The sequence below is a fragment of the Aquarana catesbeiana genome, linkage group LG07 (assembly GCF_042186555.1).
Source record: "Aquarana catesbeiana isolate 2022-GZ linkage group LG07, ASM4218655v1, whole genome shotgun sequence".
NCBI lineage: Eukaryota > Metazoa > Chordata > Amphibia > Anura > Ranidae > Aquarana > Aquarana catesbeiana.
The window spans coordinates 38,882,020-38,903,838 of record NC_133330.1 but is presented as its reverse complement, the minus strand read 5'-3'; the positions used below and the strand labels follow the sequence as shown (position 1 = coordinate 38,903,838).

Below are 21,819 nucleotides of genomic sequence, written 5' to 3'. Positions count from 1 at the left end.
TAAAAAAAAAAAAAAAGCATAATAATATTATTCTTAATATCACTGGAAAAAAAAACCTTTGAAAATACGTTTGCAATAACTCCATCAGTATCACCAGCAAAGCAGCTTCATTATTATCCCATTAAAGAAGAAGAGAATTGTGCGCTGCATTTGGAGATTTCATAATTTGCCACGTCACGAATGTTAATTCTCCAATACTAATGCTAGTTTACAAGACCAACCGCTTCTGGCTCGTCCTTGCTTCCGGAGCATGCGTGTTTGTACTTTGGACTTTTGTCCGATGGACTTGTGTACACACGCTCAGAAAATTCGACATTTGTCCGCAGAAAATTTTAAAACCTGCTAGCCAACATTTGTCCACGGAAAATCCAACAATTGTCCAATGGAGCGTACACACGGTCGGATTTACCGCCAACAGCCTGTCATCGAACATTTCCCGAAAGTCTGATCGTGTGTATGCGGCTTTAGTGTGCCTGTAGGTGTTTTTAGGCAGCTGTGCTGTCTCCCATGTTTTCCTGACCCCTGTGTCAGAGTTTAATATATCAGTGTGGACACTGAAAGTTAGATTAATGATGTATCTGAATGCAGAGAGATAGATGGCTTTGCTCTGACCTGTGTCCTCCCTTCCAGAAGTCATGTGAGCCGGGGACACGCAAGACTGGTCATCTACCCAATGTCAGGAGGCCTTCCAACCAGAGAGCACCATGGACACAGCGTGGATCTGGGAGCATTTCCTCCTGAGGCTTCAGGCTGACATGTCTGTGGATGAGAAGCGATTAATGGAATTGTTTTACAGGACTTCAGGCAAAACAGAAAACCGGGTGACAAATAAGACATAACAATGTAACTGCAATTACTTTTATGATGGTGCAAGACTCATAGTTGGACATTATATGCTGAAGTGGGAAAATACGCAAGCTGGCAACTCCAACACAACTCAAATAGATATTTATAAAATTTCAGTTTCTAAAAAAGCCTGTCCCCAAAAGCATGCAGTAGAGAAGGTTCCTTGCCTCCTGTGTGGAAGCAGTGGCCTCTCTGTAGCAGGCCAACCTCCCCCGTCATGACACATCCACATCATCAGGAGGGGTGGCAGAGGCTTCAAAAACCTGGATGACACAGCCAGCCCCTTGATGGTATAAGTTAGGCAGATGTTGGAGCTGGACCCGGTGTGGGGTGGCGGAGTGGGCAATGCAGCATGACAACACTAAATTTGCTGGACCTGTGAGTGTATATTTTGGAGGGTGTGTGTGAGAGACTTTAGTTACTCTTTAAAACATTAGAGATCCACAGTTTGAACTTTGGTTGGTGTTCGAAATTTTGGATGGGCGGCAAACAAACCTGGCCCCCCCCCACTCGCACTACACAATCTCCCCCCCCCCGGGCGCTCGATCAAACAATCGGGAAGACAGCGATCCCTGGCGTTACCTTATGCGGGGAGGTGCAGCGAGGAGGTTGCAGAGGGAAGGGCCGAGCCTTAAGTCTTAAGACTCCCTGGCCAATCGAGTCTCAGGACCTGCTTCCTGATCGGGAGGAAAGCAGGAAGACATTAGCGAATATTAATTTGCTAATGTCACATAAGTAAGTGGGCTCTGCCCCCCGAGCCCACCCTTTTTTAAGCCTCTGGCTCTAATCATGTGCTTCTAAAAAAAACCAAAAAAAAACCATAGAAATCCCAGAGTCCGACATGGACAATAGGGGTCGGGCGCATGGATTAGGGGGGTGGCGCCCCTGTGCCCCTAATGAGCCGGCTGCCACTGAATATTTACATAACCTTTTTTGTAGGATCTAATAGATTGTAGTGCCAGGTTCTCTAGCATTTAAAAAAGATATATCTTTTTAGTTTTTTTAGACTTCTGTCCCCTACGGGACAATACACGTGGCACTTTGTCCCATATTTCTAAGTGATTTCTAACCCTAGTTATAAGGTCCAACCTGCCCTTTCCTCCCCTCCTGCCATGGATGATCTGACAACAGCTGTGAAGGAAACGACTGATTGATAGCTAAAGTCTGTCTCGGTTGTGAGCACTTTCACAAGACATGCAATGGCAAGAGGAAAGGGAGTCCCGGAGTAAAGGGAATAAAAAGAATGGGCGGAGGGATGGCATGACATAGGCGGAGAGCAGGACAGGCAGAGGGTAATTTAGGTAGGTCGCCCCTAAAGGAAAGGGGGGTGGTTAAGAGCCGGGAGGCATCCTGGGGGGAAGTTAGTTAGAAGGAGAAGGAGGAAGTGTGACGTCAGTCGAGAGCAGAGAGTGAGAAGATTCCCACCCACCCTCCCGATGTTTTGGTCAGTATTACAGTGAGGCTGTCAGGACAGCCCGGCAGTGGTGGGTCTTTGGAGGAAGAGAAGAAGGCTGGTATATACCATGGTTGGGACCCATCTGTGGTATGGGGTTCTCTGGTACCTTCCGGTTAACGAGGGGTTTAACCAGGAAGGGGTAAAAAATGTAGGTCACTGCGGATGTCGAGTGGAGGCCTAAGTTTTAAAAAAAGTTGGTTGCAGTGACCAAGTTGTGTGTCGTTGCCCTCAAAGACCACCAAGGTATAGAGAAGTTTTGGTTGATGGTTATTTTAAATGTTATTTATTTAAGTTACGTTGATTGTTAAATAAAAGCCCGTAGGACCATTTTACTCCAAAACCTTGTCATGTCATTTATTGGGTAATTGGGGGTTTGGAGGTTATTGTATAACTGGTTGGGAAAGAAAACTGGAGGTATATGTCCTTCATATGTCATGCAGAGTGAGGTAAGGTGAGGCGGTCATGTTAGCTTCTGCATTCCTCTTACAGTTGCTTGTTTCAGGAAAGTGCTCACAGCTGAGACAAATTGCAGGTATGAATTAGCCGTTTCCTTCATAGCTGTTATTAGATTGGCTGAGGTAGGAGAGGATGGGGGCAGGTTGGACCTCATAACTAGGGTTAGAAAGCACTTAGCAACATGGGAAAAATACTACATGTACATTGTCCGAACTGTAATAAAAATATCATGATGGCTCTTCTTTAAAGCTTTACAGTTCTTGGTGTTCTTTTATTACCAAAAGGCATATTAATATTTTCAATAATTTCCACATAGATAATATTTTTTCTTATTAATGTGATGTAAAAAAGATATTATAGACAGTCCACCTTAAAAAATACAAATGAAGAAGAAAGAGAATAGACGTCTTAGCCAGATATTTGTCATTCACAGTTCTCCCGGGGTAGTGATACCAGGTGACCCCTCTGTCCTTTTGTTAGCAGAGCAGAAGGAGTGGACAGGAGGCAATGCTGGCCATCACCAGGCGAGGTCAATGGAATTCTGCTGCTCCGTCACTTCATATTAGAGAAGCCGAGCCTGTCTGTCCTCAGGATTTTCAGATCATCAGCTCAAAAATCATTGCCTATAAGGGAACATGTCAAGCAACGAGTTTGGAATCCATTATTATTATGTTTGTGTAAAGAATTTGTTTTCCCTCCCCAGAATTCTTGGCGTTGGAGTGAAAATTCAGGCATCCCCAGCATGGTTCTCAGGTTCACTGTAGTCAGTTCTTTATCAGTGGTACTGGCCAAGGTTTCTAAAAGGGTGCCTCATACCAGGATGTCTGGTGTAATCCTAGTCTTTGACTTTGCCTATCAGCCCCAAATCCAATTACTGTCCAAATCTTTCCACCTTTATCTCCGTAAAATTTACATTTGCCTCTTCTTAACCCACAACTCCACCAAGCTACTAATTTAGGTCTTCATTATCTCTTGCAACTCCCTCCTTGTAGACCTCCATCTAACAAGCTATTCCCCTTCAGCCTAGGTTCTCACATATGCGATGCGGGAACCGGATCGATTACAGCTCCGGTTCCCGCATCGCATGTCTCCTGCAGGCAGTTCACACTGCCCTCTATGTTAATGACAACCCAGATTGGTTCACAGATCGCAGTGCGAACTGTGAACTCGCACAGGAATAGGATTGCATGGGTGAGATCCAATTCCAATGCGGGGGAAAAAAAAGTCCCTGCACCTTTTTGGCAGTGAATCCAATGCAAGTTCAGCTATACAACTGTATGGCTGAACTCGCACTGCACAGACATCGCATGCATAGGCGTGCGCAAGGGGTGTGCCAGGTGTGCCTGGGCACACCCTTATCCTGGGGTTGGCAACCTGTCAATGGTGGGCAGGTGACAGGTAAACCACAACCCTTCCTTGCCGACCCTCAGAACCTGGACAGGAGAGGTGGCAAGTGTGGAATTTAGTGGAACCGATCTGTATTTTCCTCCTGCAGCAGCTGAAAGTAGGCTTCTCCTCTCCCTTTTGTCAACATTTAGTTGCCACAGGAGGAAAATATAGGGGATTGGTACTGATATATGCCACCCCCGCCACCCCTCATTTCCCTGTTCCTCTTCCTTCTGTTGCCCGGGTCTCCCATGTGCTCCCTTGCTCCTCCTTCCCTCCATTGTTTAAGGATGGAGAGCGGGGAAGAGGCTGGTAAATATGTCAGACGCATATGGGTTGGAGCTTTGGGGTGCACACCCTAATGCAATAGGCTGCGCACACCTATGATCGCATGTGATCGGCACCTGTGGTGCGGGTGTGAATCACATGCAAAATCTGAGATCGCACAAGTGTGAACCCGGGCTCAGTCTACCATGAATGCTGCTGCCTGATTCATTTACCTTACCAACTGCTCAGTGTCCACCACCCCTCTCCCCAATCCCTCAACTGGCTTCCAATTGGCCAACAAATAAAATTCAAATCCCTAACATAGCCAACCACAACTCTTCCCTGAGCTACATCACCGATCGTGCCTCAAAATATCACCCATCCTGTCCTCTCCAATCCTTCCAAGACCTCCTGCTTTCCAGCTCCCTCGTCTCCTCCTCCCATACTCTTCTCCAGGACTTCTCCAGAGCCTCCCCCATCCTCTGGAACTCCCTACCCCTATTTGTCTGGCCATCTCCTACTCTGTCTGCCTTTAGGAAGCTTATCCCACCTCTACCTCATAACTGAACTTTGAGGCTGGGTTCACACCATTGCGAATTGAATGCGGGTTCAATTTGCAATAGCAGGAGATTGTGACTGGCTCTCTTTGGAGCCGGTTCACATATCTCTGCTGTGGCTCCGCTGCGAATCTGCACAGGAGCCCTGTACGTCTTTTGGTCCGTTTCAGAATTTTTGGCTAAATTCGGACCTGAAACGGTGAATCGTGACGCACCGGACCCCTGCTGGGAGCCGCATACGGCGATAGTGTGAACCCAGCCTTACTCTCTCCATCAACTCATCCCCATACAGTTATTTCCTTTTGAATCACTTGCCATTCCTTTTTAGATCTCTCAGGACCCTCCTAATCTTCTTCTTTTGAATTGTGTTGTAACTAGTGTTGCACTGATACTGGTCAAGTACTTGCCGATACCGAGTAGCGATACCTTTACGGTGCGATTTGAGCCCCCCACAAAATGAATGGGATCAAATTGCACTGCAAAGAATCGCATGCGATTTGAACAGCAATGCAATTCCTGACCGGATCGCATGTGGTTTCCCCACCGCTCCCATGTGAACCCAGGTTGAAATCACTATGATAAGCCTGGGTTCACGCAGGAGTGGTGCGCTCCTAGGCTTCCTGCCCAATCACAAACTGAAGCATAGCAAACACAGTACCGATGACTCACTGTGTTCATTCGGGAAAGGAAGGTGTCAGTAAATTACATATTTACCTGCCCCTTCCTTCACTCTCCATCCTGAAACATCCCCCTGTGTGCCCGCAGCAGCTTCCGGCAGGAGAGGAGGGAAGCCGGCAGCGCTGCAGGTGAAAGAGGGGCATCAGATGGAAGGGGCATGTGCTAGAACCAAGCTCCCTGCAGTGCAGCCGGAGGAAGAAAGAATAGAAGAAGCTGGCAGCGCTGCAGGGGGAGGCAGAAGAGGATCAGTGTCTGGAATAAGACAGTACAGCCGGACCTCCTGCTCAGCAGGCACCTGGGCCCCCCCTTTTGAACTGATGGGGCCCGGGACCAGTACAGGAGGGCTGGCTGTACTGCCTTATCAGCAGCCCTGCATATAGAAAGGGCATTTTTCAACTTTAGTCAAAGCCACACAGTTTGTTTTTACCTACAGACATCCCCTACCTTCATAGGCAGCTTTTTTGTAAAGGTGTACTAACCCTTTAAGGTGAGAGGTGGCAGCAGGGCCAGATCTTTGTCAGACATTTGTCAACACAGGTTAATGTGATGATCTCGACATCTCTGGGCCGGCATCTCAGCCCAGGAAATAGATGGTGACCCTGGATGATGCCTGGACAAAGATGAAGGCATTGTCAGGGGGAGTACTGTGATCTCTGGGAGAGGTAATAAATACCTGGAAGTTTTACACTGATATAATACTTGCAGATAAGACATAAAAACAACTAAAAACAAATTTTCCCTTTAACCGCTTGCCGACCAGCGCACACAGATATACGTTGGCAGAATGGCACAGACAGGCAAATGGGCGTACAGGTACGTGCCTTTAAATTTGCCGCCTTTCGGGCCGCACATCGTGGGAGCGTGCCCGCGGGTCCCGGAAACTTGATGTACGCCGGCGGCCCGCGATTGCGGTGTGGAGAGGTAGAAACAAGGCATTTCCCAGTTCTATTTTGTGACATGACAGAGATCCACTGCTCCCTGTCATCGGAAGCAGTGATCGCTGTCATGTCCTAGGTAGCCCCCCACAGTTAGAATCACTCCCTAGGACACACTTAACCCCTTATTCACCCCCTAGTGTTTAACCCCTTCCCTGCCAGTGTCATTTACACAGTAATCAGTGCATTTTTATAGCACTGATAGCTGTATAAATGACAGTGATCCCAAAATGGTGTCAAAAGTGTCCAATGTGTCCGCCATAATGTCGCAGTCAGGATAAAAATGGCAGATCGCCGCCATTACTAATAAAAAAAAAAATTAATAATAAAAATGCCGTAGAACTATCAATATACGCTTATTTTCTTTTTTTTTTTTTTTTAACCAAAAATATGTTGAAGAATACATATCCTAAACTGAGGAAAAAAAATGTTGTTTTATATATTTTTGGGGGATATTTTTTATAGCAAAAAGTTAAAATTATTGCTTTTTTTTCAAAATTGTCGCTCTTTTTTTTGTTTATAGCGCAAAAAATAAAAAACGCAGAGGTGATCAAATACCACCAAAAGAAAGCTCTATTTGTAGGGAAAAAAAAGGATGTCAATTTTGTTTGGGTACAGTGTCGCACGACCGCGCAATTGTCAGTTAAAGCGACGCAGTGCCGAATCACAAAAAGTGCTCTGGTCAGGAAGGGGGTAAAATCTTCCGGGGCTGAAGTGGTTAAACAAAATGCTAAATCCTCCTTAGAAGAACCCAGCGGAGTCTATCTCCCTCCTTGGTGATGGGGGAATACACAGTATTAGGGTCCAATCAGTGAAAAATGATACCGTTTAAAGCCAAAACCCCCGGTGACTGTATCTCAGTATGTACAGAGGATTAGCAGATATAGACGCAGAGCCTCCCGCAGTTCCATGTAATCACGCTTCAGTGAGCGCAGCGATCGAAAGAGCCGAGAATGACGTGGCGAGAATTCACTTACCATCTGTTAACTGGAATATGGGACAGGTACTTTAACCCCCGAGAACGCCAAATAAATCGCGTTCCCCACCCAATTAAAAGGAAGCGACACCTATTAGAAATGCACAATGCAATATGACATAATGAGCTTTAAATACTTCATCATTCATTAAATATCACATAGCAGCTGCAGGGTTATACACAGTCAATGGCAAAGAGCTATTTCTAGATAGGAAACATTACAGCTTAGGGAAGATCAGTAAAGCTGAACTCCAGCTAAACATATAAAATGAACAGCTCATTAGAAGATAATGAGCTTTTGCTGCAATACTCACCATCAACCCAGAGCTGCCTCGGAGTACATATTATCTGCCTCGGGATATCCAGTCTTCCAGGTTTAATGATGTCTGGTTTCATTCAACCCACTTCCTCTGAGCCCAGGTCATCCTATACCCCACTAAGGAATAAAATATCAAAATCAGCTTTTGCTGCATTGTTCATCTTTAGGGCACTGGGGCGGGGGGCGTTGGTGGTAAAGCGCCGCCATTATTAGCGGCACTTCACTGACGTTTTAGCGGCGCTTTTCGGCCACTGGCCGGGCGCTTTAACCACCACTAGTGGCCGAAAAAGGGTTAAAACCACTCGCAAAGAGCTGCTGTCGAGGGTGCTTCGGCAGCGCTGGCCATTGATTTTAATGGCAGGGGCGTTTTAGGAGCGCTGTATTCACCACTGCCGCAATGCCCCAAAGATGCTGCTTGCAGGACTGAACTGGTTGACGTAATACTTTATCTATGATCTGCTTTAAAAAAAAGTCTTTGGTTGCTATGGGTTACCGCATTCTGCACCTCGCTATTGCATTTCGCTTTTATTGTATTTTTACCGTCTTCTGTGAATGTCTGAGTTGCTTTGCAATATAAAGTACAGGAAAGATGCAGGCCTTGGATGTGCGTCTCTGGAATGTCTTTTTTTAACCCCTTGGAGCCTGCCAGCCCTTTAAGTGGTTTAGAATGGTGGGAGGCGGGGCTTACGGCCTTGTTACCACTGTGATTGGCTGTCACATGATCAGAAAGCTATCGTTTGCTGCTTGTTTTTAGCCGCCTTGGCACAGCTATATCTCCATTATTGCACTTCATGAAGAGTCAATCCCCTAGCAAAACCCTACTCCATCATTGTCATAGCCCTCCCCTCTTCTGGGAGTGTCTAATTACTGTTTGCGCTGGCCCAGCTCCTCCATTCCTAACCCCACCTCCCTGCTTAACCGTATACACAGCCGCTGGCGGAGGAGTGAAGAGGAATACTATAAAGTGTCACTTGACTGACAGCTCTGAGTCTGTTGGGGCTGCTGACATTACATCCAAGATGGCGACACCCAGCAGCAGTCTTGGGGGTCTGGATGTCTACACAAGGGAGGATTTTACAGGTAAATACCATCCATAAAATACAATGAAGTGGAACTTCAGTCATTTTTTCATCTTTCCATCTATTAAATCTTCTGCCCTTGTTGTTTTAACTTTGGATAGTAAAACTTTTTTTTTCTGCCAGTAACTCCCTTATACAGCCCACTTCCTGTTTCTTGTCTGGTCATTAGCCTAGGTTTATGACATCATGCACATCTCTCTCTCTCACTCTTGTGAGAGTTTATCAGGAAGGGAGGGGGGGCTGAGTCATACAAGGGCCAATGAGAGCTGCAGAGCTGGAGGTGTGCCTCTGTGTATCTATGTAAATCCAGGAAGTGAACAGGCAGCAGCTTCAGCTGCCCACAGTTAAAATGGATGCAGCCAGACTCAGTAGAGGGAGATTTCTGCAGCATATTTGGCAGAATCACAGTATATATACAATAATATGCAAAGTGGTTGGAGGGAAGCTTCGGAATGACAAAGATGTTTTTATTACAAATGATGTGAGCAGACTGCAGTTCCTCTTTAAGGGCCACACAACTACAGTGCTGGAAATGCGCACTTCTGTGCACATTTCAAACACTGCACGCACATTAATTGTTAATAGCACTCCAAACGCATATAACAATCGTGCGTTCATTTTGCTTTAGTACCACACAGTTTAGTGCGGCGTGATTTTAAAAGTTGCGCCTGGGGTACTTTTTGTGCTTTCCCATGTGTTTGGCAGCCCATTGAAATGAATGGGCTTTCAAAAACGTGCAGCATGGGAACGCGCAAAGCTGCGCGTGCGCTCTGATGTGACAACAGCAGTCAAAGCAATCATTTGTGATCAGTTGCTATGGGTTACTGCAGAATGCTATTGATCATATCGAGTGGGAACGCACAAAACCGTGTGTGCGAACACATGCGTGCTGGTCTGAACTGGCCCTTAATGCAAATTTAATTTTCTGGCAAGAGAGAGACAATGATTTACAGAGTGCGTAACCCATAGCAACCAATGTAAATCAGTATACAGCATTCAAAACAATTATTTGTGATCATTTGCTATGGGTTACTGCAGATTACTATTGATCATATCGAGTGGGAACACACAAAACTGCGCATGCGAATACGTGTGTGCTGGTCTGAACCGGCCCTTAATGCACATATAATCTTATGCCAAGATAGTGACAATGAATTACAGAGTTCAGTAACCCATAGCAACCGATGTAAATCAGTTTACAGCAGTCAAAGCAATCATTTGTGATGGGTTGCTATGGGATACTGCACATTACTATTGATCATATCGAGTGACAAGAGGGTTGTGGTTACAGGATCCGCACTGGCGGTCAGCATCCCCCCCCCCCCCCCCCCCGCCCCCGCATCTGACCGCTAAGCCGTTCTCTGAGGCGACAGTGTAATCTTAATTTCCTCATTTCTTCAGCCCGAGTCTTGATTATGCGACCGTTCCATCAAGCGCCACAGAGAACCGGGGCTCCGGGCTTCTAATTTCTGTGTTTCCATGGCAACAGGGCAGAACAGAGGTCAGCTGATGGCGGGGCTGGTGTGCTGGAGCAGGGCAGCGCAGTTTATCAGGGAGATATCAATGCATTGATCAGCGTTTCCGAAGCAGACGCCACTTTAACCCTTCGGTGGCCAGTGACAACAGCTGCCGCCACTGTAACTAAAGTCCATGCTTATTTCTTGCGGTATGGAGCGCAGTACAATGTGCCATTATTGTTACATTAATACTTTATCTATGATTTTATTTTTATTTTTTAAAGTCTTTGGTTGCTATGGGTTACCGCACTCTGCACCCCGCTATTGCACTTAATGTCTGAGCTGAGTTGTCTGAGCTGAGTTGCTTTACCAGCTGCTCATAAAGTCCAGGAAAGGTGCCGGGCCTTGGATGTGTGTCCCGGGAATGTCTTTTTTTAAAGGACAGATTTAGTGAAAAACTTCAAAACTACAAACTCAACCTAAAGTAAAATTCAAAATGAATGGCCCACTAGGGAATACAAGATCAAAACTAGCTTTTGCTGCAATATTCACCTTTAATCCAGAGATTTCCCCTGCAGTACTTTTTTTCTGCCACTAGATGGTCTCAGGCTAATGCCCGGAATCATTCAACCCTCTTCCTCTGAGCCCAGGTCGCCCTGGACCTGCCCTTCTTTCCCCAACTTGTGACTGGACAGTGAAAGGAGAAGCAGACCTCAAAATGAATAGCACACTAAGGAATACAATACCAAAACCAGCTTTTGCTGCAATATTCACCTTTAATCCAGAGATGTCCCCTGCAGTTTTTTTTCTGCCACTAGATATCTTCAGTCTAATGCCCAGCATCATTCAACCCTCTTTCTCTGATCCCAGGTCGCCCTGGATCTGCCCCCCCCCCCCTCCCCAACCTGTGACTGGACAGTTAAACAGCAAAGAAAAACCTGCTCCAGGTGTTTGATTCCAAAAGATCTCTTCCCTCTTCAGGTGTGGGTGTGGCTCAACATGCAAACCATATGCAAGGAAAGAAAAAAAATCTGGATGGCCGCACTCCGATGAAATATAAATTCTTTATTGATATCAATCTGGATAAAAGAAAAACCGCTAACGCGTTTCACACCATCACAGCAGGTACTTACTCATAGCTATGAGTAAGCACCTGTTGTGACGGTGTGAAACGCGTTAGCGGTTTTTCTTTTATCCTTGCTGTATGGATTGATATCAATAAAGAATTTATATTTCATCGGAGTGCGGCCATCCGGATTTTTGTTCTTTCCCTGTGACTGGACAGTGAAAGGAGAAGCAGAATTCAAAATGAATAGCCCACTAAGGAATACAATACCAAAACTAGCTTTTGCTGCAATATTCACCCTTAATCCAGAGACTTCCTCTGTAGTACTTTTTTTCTGCCACTAGATATCCTCAGTCTAATGCCCAGCATCATTCAACCGTCTTCCTCTGAGCCCAGGTCGCCCTGGACCCATCCCCCAGCCTGTGACTGGACAGTGAAAGGAGAAGCAGCACACTTCTTACCAGCACATGAACTTCTTGTACTACTTCTTTCTATCAAACTCCAGCCCTGCTGTACAGAGATTACACGAGACTGATACCAGGTCACTTTCAGGTACTTACAATGCTTGCATTTAAAAAATAAATGTAATGGTGTGTTAATGAATAAGGAGCTGCATTAATTGGTTTCTTTTATATCTGCATAGCGTTCCACTTTAAATTGGTATTTGGTCTTGGAGGCTAAAAGTTCCTCCATTAAGAAGGTATGAACAGTACAGGTCTAAGTTTCGTTGTTTCATCTTTTTTTGCAGCAGTCATGAGACCGCTATCATTTGAAATTTGATTTTCAAAGGGACTGAGACTCATCATCATTGGCGCTCTGCATTTGTCATGTGGCAAAACATGCGTCTGCTAACTGCGTTTGGGGTTACATTAACAAAGAATGGCACCCAAACGCACGTTTTGACGCAATTTTAGCTCGATACGCAATTGCAAATCTGCATTGCTCAGGTGTAAATGATGCCTGAAAGGCGGAGTCAGCTGTCAAGCTTGACATGCTGAATTAAAATTGCCGCACCACGAAGCTAACCAGTATATGCGCAGTGGCGTGTACTCACCCGAGCAGCTCCTCTATGTTCTTTTGGAGGTGGGCGGTTGCAGGGGCAGTAAAAACGCAGTTCGACTGCCTATTTTTACCCCCCTTTACTGCCCGTATAAACCTAAACATCCTGATTTCCTATTTGTTATCCTTGAATGTAATTTTCCATCGAGCAGCGTTATATTTAAGTTTGGCTTTCACCAGCTGATTAGGAGTTAATGCAAAGCACGCAGACACAATGCCGCAGGAGGATATTTGTTGCTGTGCTCAGGAGGGAGACAATACATTTCTTCTTTTGGAAAATGAGTTACAACTTTGATCAAACTTCGTCTGCGTAGCACGCAGGCTGCCTGGACCTAGCTCTGCGTGTGATTGGCTGCCGGGCACTGTGCGGTCACTCTCTCTCTCTGTCGTTATGGGATACAATTGTCTTCATTCTACCCTGGCTGCCTGTGCACATACTGAAGCCTCAAAAGCCTCTGACACCAGGGGAGGAGCCACAGCAGCCCCAACTTTTTTTCCCACGCACCACATTAGCACTTGGGGCTTTTGCTGATTATTCCTCTGAGATGAGGAGGGGGGGGGACCGGTTCACTCTAATTAAAGATTAGCAACTGGGAATTATTGGATAAGCCTGGTGGGTGTTATGCGGGTGTGGGAAATAGCATCATGTATCCCAAAATGCCAGGAGGAAAGTTTGGTTATAACCAGGAGAATTATTTTTCTGAAACTTACAGTACACCTCCATCTTCTCCAAATATACTGGCTAGAGCAATCCAAAGCCAGCACAGCATACACCTTCAATTGCCTTCTGGGAATTCCAAATCCTAAGATATTCTAACATGCAAAATGTGACTTCCCCCACAGTGTCCAGAGAGCGCCTGCCTCCTTCCATGACTTCCTATTGGCCAACGAGGCTGCCCATCATAGTAGTGGGCCAATGACTGCAACAGACAGAAGGGGGGGGTGAACCTGATCTTGACACTCCATAGAAGGGTCAGAAGGGTTTGGGGCTCCAAGGGTGTTCTAGAAGGGGATTGAAAGGTAGGCGCAGGTGTTAAGGGGCCCCCTAACTTTCAGACGGGGGGCCCACGTTGCAGCCTCATCTATCTTTGCCCATTCCTCCTCGTGCTAAGGTTCCATTTTCCACCAGTCCTAGGCCTTGGCAGGAGTCACTTGATGCACTTCATGTAGGCGACCTCCACTTTACCCGTGGTTCCAGGTTCAGTCTTTAGGAAGGTCACGTCCCCCACCTGGGGCCCTTGTGACACACGTAACATATACCTTTAATCTTGACAGAATTTGTATATTGGGGGAACCTTGGGGTATGGAAAAGTAGGTGCAGGTTATAGAGGACCCTCTAGCATCCTGAATTCTATTTACCACCGATCCCAGCCCTGGGCAGTAGTTAATTGACATGGGTTCCAGGTTCAGTCCCTAGGAAGGTCATGTTCCTTACCTGGTGCCTAAGTGACACGAGGGCCCAGGTGACATGGCAGCATATACCTTTAAATTGCCTTCTTGACCACCTGGGAATCCCAAATCCTAAGACATTCTAAAATGCAAACTTTGACTTCCCTGCCTTTTCTAGGGCAGGCCTGCCACCTTTCACATCTTCCTATTGACCAGTGCGGCTTCCCATTATAGTAATGGGCCAATGAGTGCAGCAGACAGAAGTGGGGGACCTGATCTTGACATAATTTGCATAATTTGCATATTAGGGCACCCTGGGAATTGGGGCTTCAGGGGTGTTTTAGCTATAGCTTTAAACTATACCCCTCTCCTTCCACCACACACACACACAGGTTCCATTTTCCACCAACTTTTGCAAATTTTGACTTCCATGCAATGTCTGGCCTGCCACTTTTCACACCTTCCTATTGACCAGTGAGGCTACCATTCATAGCAATGAGCCATCGAGCCAATGAGTGCCGCAGACAGATGTGGGGATCTGCTCTTGACACAGCAGAGAACGGTCAGAATTTGCATATTGGGGCACCCTGGGGTTCAAGGCTTCAGAGGTGTTCTAGAAAGGTATTGAAAAGTAAATGCAGATTTTAGAGGCCCCCCTAGTGAATGGGGGCCCACAATGCAGCTTCATAGGGCCAGCGGGCCAAGGCTCCAACTATGCCCCACCCATTCCATTTTCCACAGGTCCTAGGCCTGGGCAGTAGTCACTTCACATGGCAGGCCTCTGCTGTACCCATGGTTTCAGGTTCAGTGCCTAGGAAGGTCATGTTCCCCACCTGGGAACCTTGTGACACGAGGGCCCAGGTGACACAGCAGCATATTTATTTAAACACCTTCTTGACCACCTAGGAATCCCAAATCTAAAAATGCACATTGTGACCTCCCTGCCTTGTCTATGGCTGTCCTGCCACCATTCACACTTTCCTATTGGCGAGTGAGGCTGCCCATCATAGTAATGGGCCAATAAATGCAGCAGACAGAAGTAGGGGACCTGATCTTGACACTGCAGAGAGGGGTGAGAATTTGCATATTAGGGCACCCTGGAATTTGAGGCTTCAGGGGGATTTTAGAAGAGGATTTAATGGTAGGTGGAGGTGTTAGGGGGGCCCTTAGTGTCTGAACGTGAGCCTACAACACAAGTTTGCAAGGCCAGCAGGTCAAAGCCCAGACTATGCCCCACCCACTCCACTACATGCTTGGATTCCATTTTCCATTGGTTCTAGGCCTGGGCAGGAGCCACTTCGTGTGGGAGGCCTCCGCTGTACCTGTGGTTCCATGTCCAGTGGCTAGAAAGGTTATGTCCTCCACGTGGGGCCCTTGTGACATGAGAGCCCAGGTGATACAGCAGGTGCATCGGAGGAGCCTCACCAGTGGAAAGCATGCACAGGTCTTACCACTTCATGTCTGTCTCAATTTTCCTACCGACAACCCCTAGCTTAGCTCTTTTCTACCCCTATACAGAAAATAGTTGGGCCCCCTCCCCCAGGAAAAAAAAAACGTGGAGCACTCTAGCAAGCCAACCGCTCCCACCAGCCACAATCTGCTTACATTGCATAGAGAAGCACAAAGACCCAGTGGTTATGTTACAGAGTCTAAAATAAGTTATGTAATTAAAATGGAAAAGTTTTATTTAAAAAAATTATTTGGCATGTTAATTGTTACAGCAGGCGTCTCAAACTCAATTTCATCGGATGCCACATTAGCAGTATGGTTGCCGTCAAAGGGCCGGTTGTATCTGGGGTGCTCTATGTACAGAGTGTAGGGTTCAGTAGTGCTTTACATACAGAGTGCAGGGTTCAGGAGTGTGCTACATACAGAATGCAGAGTTCAGGGGTGTGCTACGTACAAAGTGCAGGGTTCAGGAGTGTGCTACGTACAAAATGCAGAGTTCAGGGGTGTGCTATGTACAGAGTGCAGGGTTCAGGGGTGTGCTTCCTACAAAGTGCAGGGTTCAGGGGCACGCCATGTACAGAGTGCAGTTCCAGGGGCGCACTTTGCATAGATTGCAGAGTTCAAGTATGTGCTATGTACAGAATGTAAGGCTCAGGAGTGCGTTACATACAGAATGCAGAGTTCAGGGGTGTGCTATGTACAGAGTGTAGAGTTCAGGAGTGCGTTACATACAGAGTGCAGAGTTCAGGGGTGTGCTACATACAGAGTGTAGAGTTCAGGAGTGAGTTACATACAGAGTGCAGAGTTCAGGGGTGTGCTGTGTACAAAGTGCAGGGTTTAGGGGTGTGCTATGCATAGTGTGCAACCCCAACCTAAACCCCCCCCCCAAAACTTTCTCGCATCTCTCTCTCTCTCCTACTTGGCCTGGCTCTAGGACCTCCCCACGTAGGCAGCTCTAGTACCCATGTAATTGGCTCTGTACCCCCCTGTGTAGGCGGCTCTGCCTTGCAGGAAGAGCGTTCTCTCTCAGTTTCAGGAAATCTGTCCCCACCACAAGTGTGTGTGTAGGGATATGTTAGATGTGGAAGCCACTGAGAGCAAAGGCTTCTATGTTTACAAGTGAGCGGGAGTGGAGGATGAAAGCTGGAGATGGAGTAATGGAGTTCAGCCACGTTCTGGCTACATAACTGGGTACGAGGGTCACATGACAAGGCCTGGGGGGCCGGATTTGGCCCACGGGCCTTGTGTTTGACATATGTGTGTTAGAGGGTAAAAAGGGAACACAGGAAGGGAAAATATTAGCAGATTAAACGTCGACTTTAAATTCAGTGCAATAACATCGAACGACGGAAAGAGTTAACAAGTTTCTCTGTTTTAATTGTTTATTTCCGGCAGACAATTTTCCTCCCTGGGACTGAGCGGGGATGTTATAACCTGAGGGCTGTGTACTGTCTTCACTGCCTGCTTCGCTCCCCTTAAACGCGGGGAACATTTGCCAGTGGAAATTTGTTCTGAGATTACTTTCTACTGCCAAAGGCAAATATGTTTTCTTCCCAAAATAACCCCTCCAAAAATATCCCTCGGATAAAAAAAAAAAAAATGTTAGCTAAATAATGTCATCTTTTGTGGCTGAGCACCAACTGTCTGAGACGATTTGTTATTAATTCCTCGTAGACCGACCGGCAATACCACTTAAAGGAATCCTCCACCATCAATCTGACTCCCCCCTTCCTGCTAATGGTAAAATCCATTTTGGACAATTGCAAGAACATCTTCTGACTTTGTCTTATGCGGTTTGGCTTTGGTTCTGCTGCAACCCGTCTTTCTGGGAATTCTGAGACTAATAGGTGGATTTATTGAAGAGCACAAAGACAGAGGATAAAAAACGAAAGCAAAGTCCAAAAACCAAAGTCAGACCAGTATAAGATGGATTTGAAACAGTCACTACAGATGAGTTGGTAGCTTTTAGGCCCCGTTCACCTAACGTGTAGTGGTAACAAGTGTTCCCGCTACGTGATTATCAAAGAGCGATTCTCATGCGATATTTGCATGTCACATGGGGCCAGCCTATTCACTTGAATGGGCTGCCCAATGCGTGTTTGTCACCTGAAATGAAGTTCCTGCTCTTTGTTGGGCGACAAGCTTAAAGTGGAGTTCCACCCACTTTTACAACTCTTCAGCATCCCTCACCAAACTGTGCACTGTAAACAAATTGGATATTTTTAAATTTTTTTTCTCAGTACCTACTGTATATCTGCTGTATTCATTTTCACTTCCTCCTCCCTGGCCGCGGCCCATCGCATCATTTCCTGTTTGCAATGCCTTCTGGGTAGAGGCGGCAACTTCCTCTGAAACTGCCGTTGCTATGGAAACCTGACCTGAAACCTATTACACTGCTTGTGCTGCACTGAGCATGTGCGAGATCCGCAAGGATGAGATCCAGGAAGAAATACAGTCTGGCTTCAGATGCCCACACTTAAGATGGCCACGGCCCGCTCTAATTTTATAAAATAACGAACTACTGCTATAAACTAACAAAACAGACCTTAGTTTACAGACTAACTTTACTAGAATACATTAAGCTTGTGTATTATAGGGGTATTTTTATTTAAAAAGTATAATTTCGGCCAGAACACCACTTTAACATGATTCATAACAAAGGTAAGTCGGTTATGATTGGACATATAGTTGTGCCACATGTAGTGTTTACAAGAAATAAAACAAAATTCCCTGGTGGTGGACTTTTAAGGCACAGAGATAATAAAGAGTATTCTAATATGAAAAAAATATTTATTAAAGTATGAAAAGTACAAAACATTTAATAAAAAGCACATTTAAAGTGAACATTCCAGTGTTGTCATGGAATACATATAGCAAGCTAGTATTTCTTGTATCCAACGCGTTTCGGAGTAAGAATGTAGTTCTCCTTCTTCAGGGTTATAGTTTAAACAAGAAAATCAGTATTCTGCATTAGAATAGAAAGAATGATAACATAAATATGCAAATATATAGCACATTGTACATCCAAATATGGAGTAACAGGCAGAAATGGTGGGAAAATGATGAAGGGAAAAAAGCACTTACATAGACTAGGATGACAATTGTTGCCGATTAAAAAAAAGAGGGGGGTACCAAGAATGGATGTTTCTAAATTGCTTGAGCCAGAGAGTTCAACATAGACGCATACTTTAGGAACAGAGGAATGCCTAGCCCATAAATGCTGGTCCAGCTCCCCCACACCCACACAACACCGACCCGAAAGGGGGAAACCAGAGGACCCACTGGGGCCGGAAAACAGGAAAAGACCCAGAAAGTATGAAACAAATCAATGAGTATAAGGTATTAATTGATATCCAAAAAATTATTAAAAAAAAAAAAAAAAAAAAAAAAAGATTCTCTAAACAGTAAACAAAACATGATTCATAAAGGCGCGGTTTGCGTGATCCTGTCAAGCGACAATCACAGCAGAATCGCATTGCGTTTGGGTTGCCATTAAACTATTAAAGGATAATGGCACTAAAACGCGCATTGTGCAGCAATTGCCATGCGATTTGAAATTCCAAATTTGTGATTACATATCGCAAAATGTGAATGGAGCCTTAGGGCTTGTTCACACCATTTGTGGCGCATGAAAGCGCTTGTTTGCCCACACTGCATGGAAACGCGCTGCCTTTTACAGGTGTGTGTGTGAGTGCGATGAATTCTTAATGGCACTTCCACGCATCTAGCAAATGCGAGTGCATTTGTGGCCACCCAAACGCATGGTATTGCAGTACCATGCGGTGTGGTGCAACGCAAACTAAAAAATCATGTCTGCCATACTTTTTACGTGTTCCACCGCAAATGGCACCTTAAACGTGATGCAATTCTCCTGCAATCGTTAGGATTACGTCGAATTCATGGCAAACCGCGCCTTTAAAAATCACGTGAGGCTTGTCGCTCAAAAAGGAGAAGGAGCTTCTCCTTCTCCTGCATAGGTCAGCCCATTCGAATTAATGGAGTGCCAAAATCCCAATGCATGGAAATGCACAAAAAAATTACGCGTTTAGATGCATCTACACCATATTGTGAAAAGCATTGGGATGCAGCTGCTTTGCTTTGTGCACTGGTCCAATTAAGGACCATGGATGGAGTTTGGGGTGGAGGAACTTGACTGGCCTGCACAGAGTCCTGACCTCAACCTGATAGAACACCTTTAGGATGAATTAAAACAGAGCCTGACCTCATAAATGCTCTTCTGGAAGCATGGTGAAACATTCCCATAGACACTCCTAAACCTTGTGGACAGCCTTCCCAGAAGATTTGAAGCTGTTATAGCTGCAAAGGGTGGGCCAACTCAATATTGAACCCTACGGATTAAGACTGGGATGCCATTAAAGTTCATGTTTGTGTAAAGGCAGGTGTCACAATACTTTTGACAATATGGTGTATATTGTCTGAAGGAGCGATTAGTGTCCAGATATTGCTGCTTGTGTCTTTTGGTGCAGGATGAGCTATGTAGATGGAGTCATGGCGGCCATGGGAGCAGGGTGCAGCAGACACATTGGGGTTTCTCCGCACAGGTTTAAATCCTGCCTACTATGCCAAGTGTGAGCAGGGTGCAGCGTTGTGTGTTGGCGAGCAGTAACCGCACAGAGGCCCAGATAGGCAGAGCGAGAACAGTGTATTCCAGGAAGTTTGAACAAGGTACAACCAGACCCGGGTGGCTGACACCAAAGATGAGGCACCATTCCTCTCAATGACACCAAAGATGGGGCACCATCCTTCCACTGACACCAAAGATGGGGTACCATTCCTTCCACTGACACCAATGATGAGACACCTTTCCTCCAACTGACAAAAAAAGATTTGGGCACCTTTCCTCCAACTGACGACAAAGATGGGACAACTTTCCTTCAACTGACACCAAAGATGGGGCACCTTTCCTCCAACTGACACCAAAGATGGGGCACCTTTCCTCCAACTGACAACAAAGAAGGGACACCTTTCCTCCAACTGACAACAAAGATGGGACACCTTTCCTCCAACTGACAACAAAGATGGGACACCTTTCCTCCAACTGACACCAAAGATGGGGCACCTTTCCTCCTGCTGACACCAAATATGGGGCATTGCTTATTCTCACTAGTGGCAGTCTGGCCCCCTTGAAGTCTGAAGGACAGTAAACTGGCCTTTTGTTTAGAAAGTTTAGAGACTCCTGTCGTAGAGGAACTAAGTCCCTCACACCCTCCTTCCCCTTTTGCATCACTGCTAAGCCTAGCGCCACCTACAGAAGGGAGTGTAGACTGCACCTGCCTACAAGCAAGTGATTGAGCCACTGTTGTACCACCCCTTGACTGCCCACCTAAGCACACAAATACAGCCGTTCAGGTCCGCCACAGTAAAAATTGAGTGTCACACATTCGGCAGGTGGTACTACCACCGAACCCAACTTATTCAAGTCAATAGGGCCAAGTTGCAACCACCCTGCAACTGTGCACAATGCATGCAGTTGCTGTACGGTGGATCGGTATTTTGCATTTTAAAGCAGGTGCTGCGGAGGTGACATATCAAGGTCAGAGTCAGTTCAAAACTGCTGATCTCCAAACTCAATCCAATCCAGTGACTAAAGCCGGCCATAGATGGATCGGATCTTGGCCAGTTCAGCAGGGACCAGCCGAGATTCGATCCATCTATGGGCAGGCTGGTTGTACTGGTTGATGGGGGAACCAAGCAGTTTTCTTTCCTGCAACCCGCGGTTCCAGGAAAGAAAATGGCATCATCTATGGCTTGCTTAAGAAAAAACGAACCAAGCCATTGGATCAACGTGATAGCCAGGCAGCTGGTATTTTCATGAAAGGTCAGCAATGGCAGCCTATGTAATTGATTTCCTTAAGGGCTGGTTCACAGCACATGCAGTCCAGTGCATTCTTTTTTTTTTTTTGTATCAGAAACGCATAGATAGCAGTTTATTTGGTTTCCAATGGCATAATTCACATCAGTGCACCAGAAAAAAAAAGTAGAACATGCTGCATTTTTCTTGCTCTGAACTGTACTGGAATGCGGTAAAACGCATCAAAAACACGCTGGAATACACCAAAAACTCACCAGAACACACATGTCCCAATTTAAGGTGAAGGAAAAAAAAGAGAGGAAAAAATGCACTGGAAAGCATCAAAAACGCACCAGAAACGCGTAAAAAACACGCATGTAGAAATGCATCCGCACTGCATTTCTATGGGGTGAACTGGCCCTTAAATATAATGAGAAATGTAAGCGTACACAGAAATTCTATTAGCTAATGTTCGAAGGGTGGACTTGCACTTTAAGAAGGAAAAATGCGATTGTTATAATGTTAGATAATGCGGCGATTGATTCGGAGGTAGGACGGGGAGTCCGCTCCGCAGAGAGCCCTGCTTCAAACGTTATCTCCCGTGACCATCTGGTGTCTGCTCGTCTGTGATG

General features: G+C 45.9%; 1 long non-coding RNA gene across 1 annotated transcript; it reads right to left on the bottom strand.

Moving 5' to 3' along the window:
- Positions 1-513: 513 nt before the first annotated feature.
- LOC141102414 (uncharacterized) lies at positions 514-10,427 on the bottom strand. Its single transcript, XR_012235100.1, has 4 exons — positions 10,303-10,427; positions 7,872-7,983; positions 7,559-7,648; positions 514-759 (listed from the first exon to the last, which is right to left on the bottom strand). It is a non-coding gene; the product is annotated as an uncharacterized lncRNA (long non-coding RNA).
- Between the last annotated feature and the right edge of the window lie 11,392 nt (positions 10,428-21,819).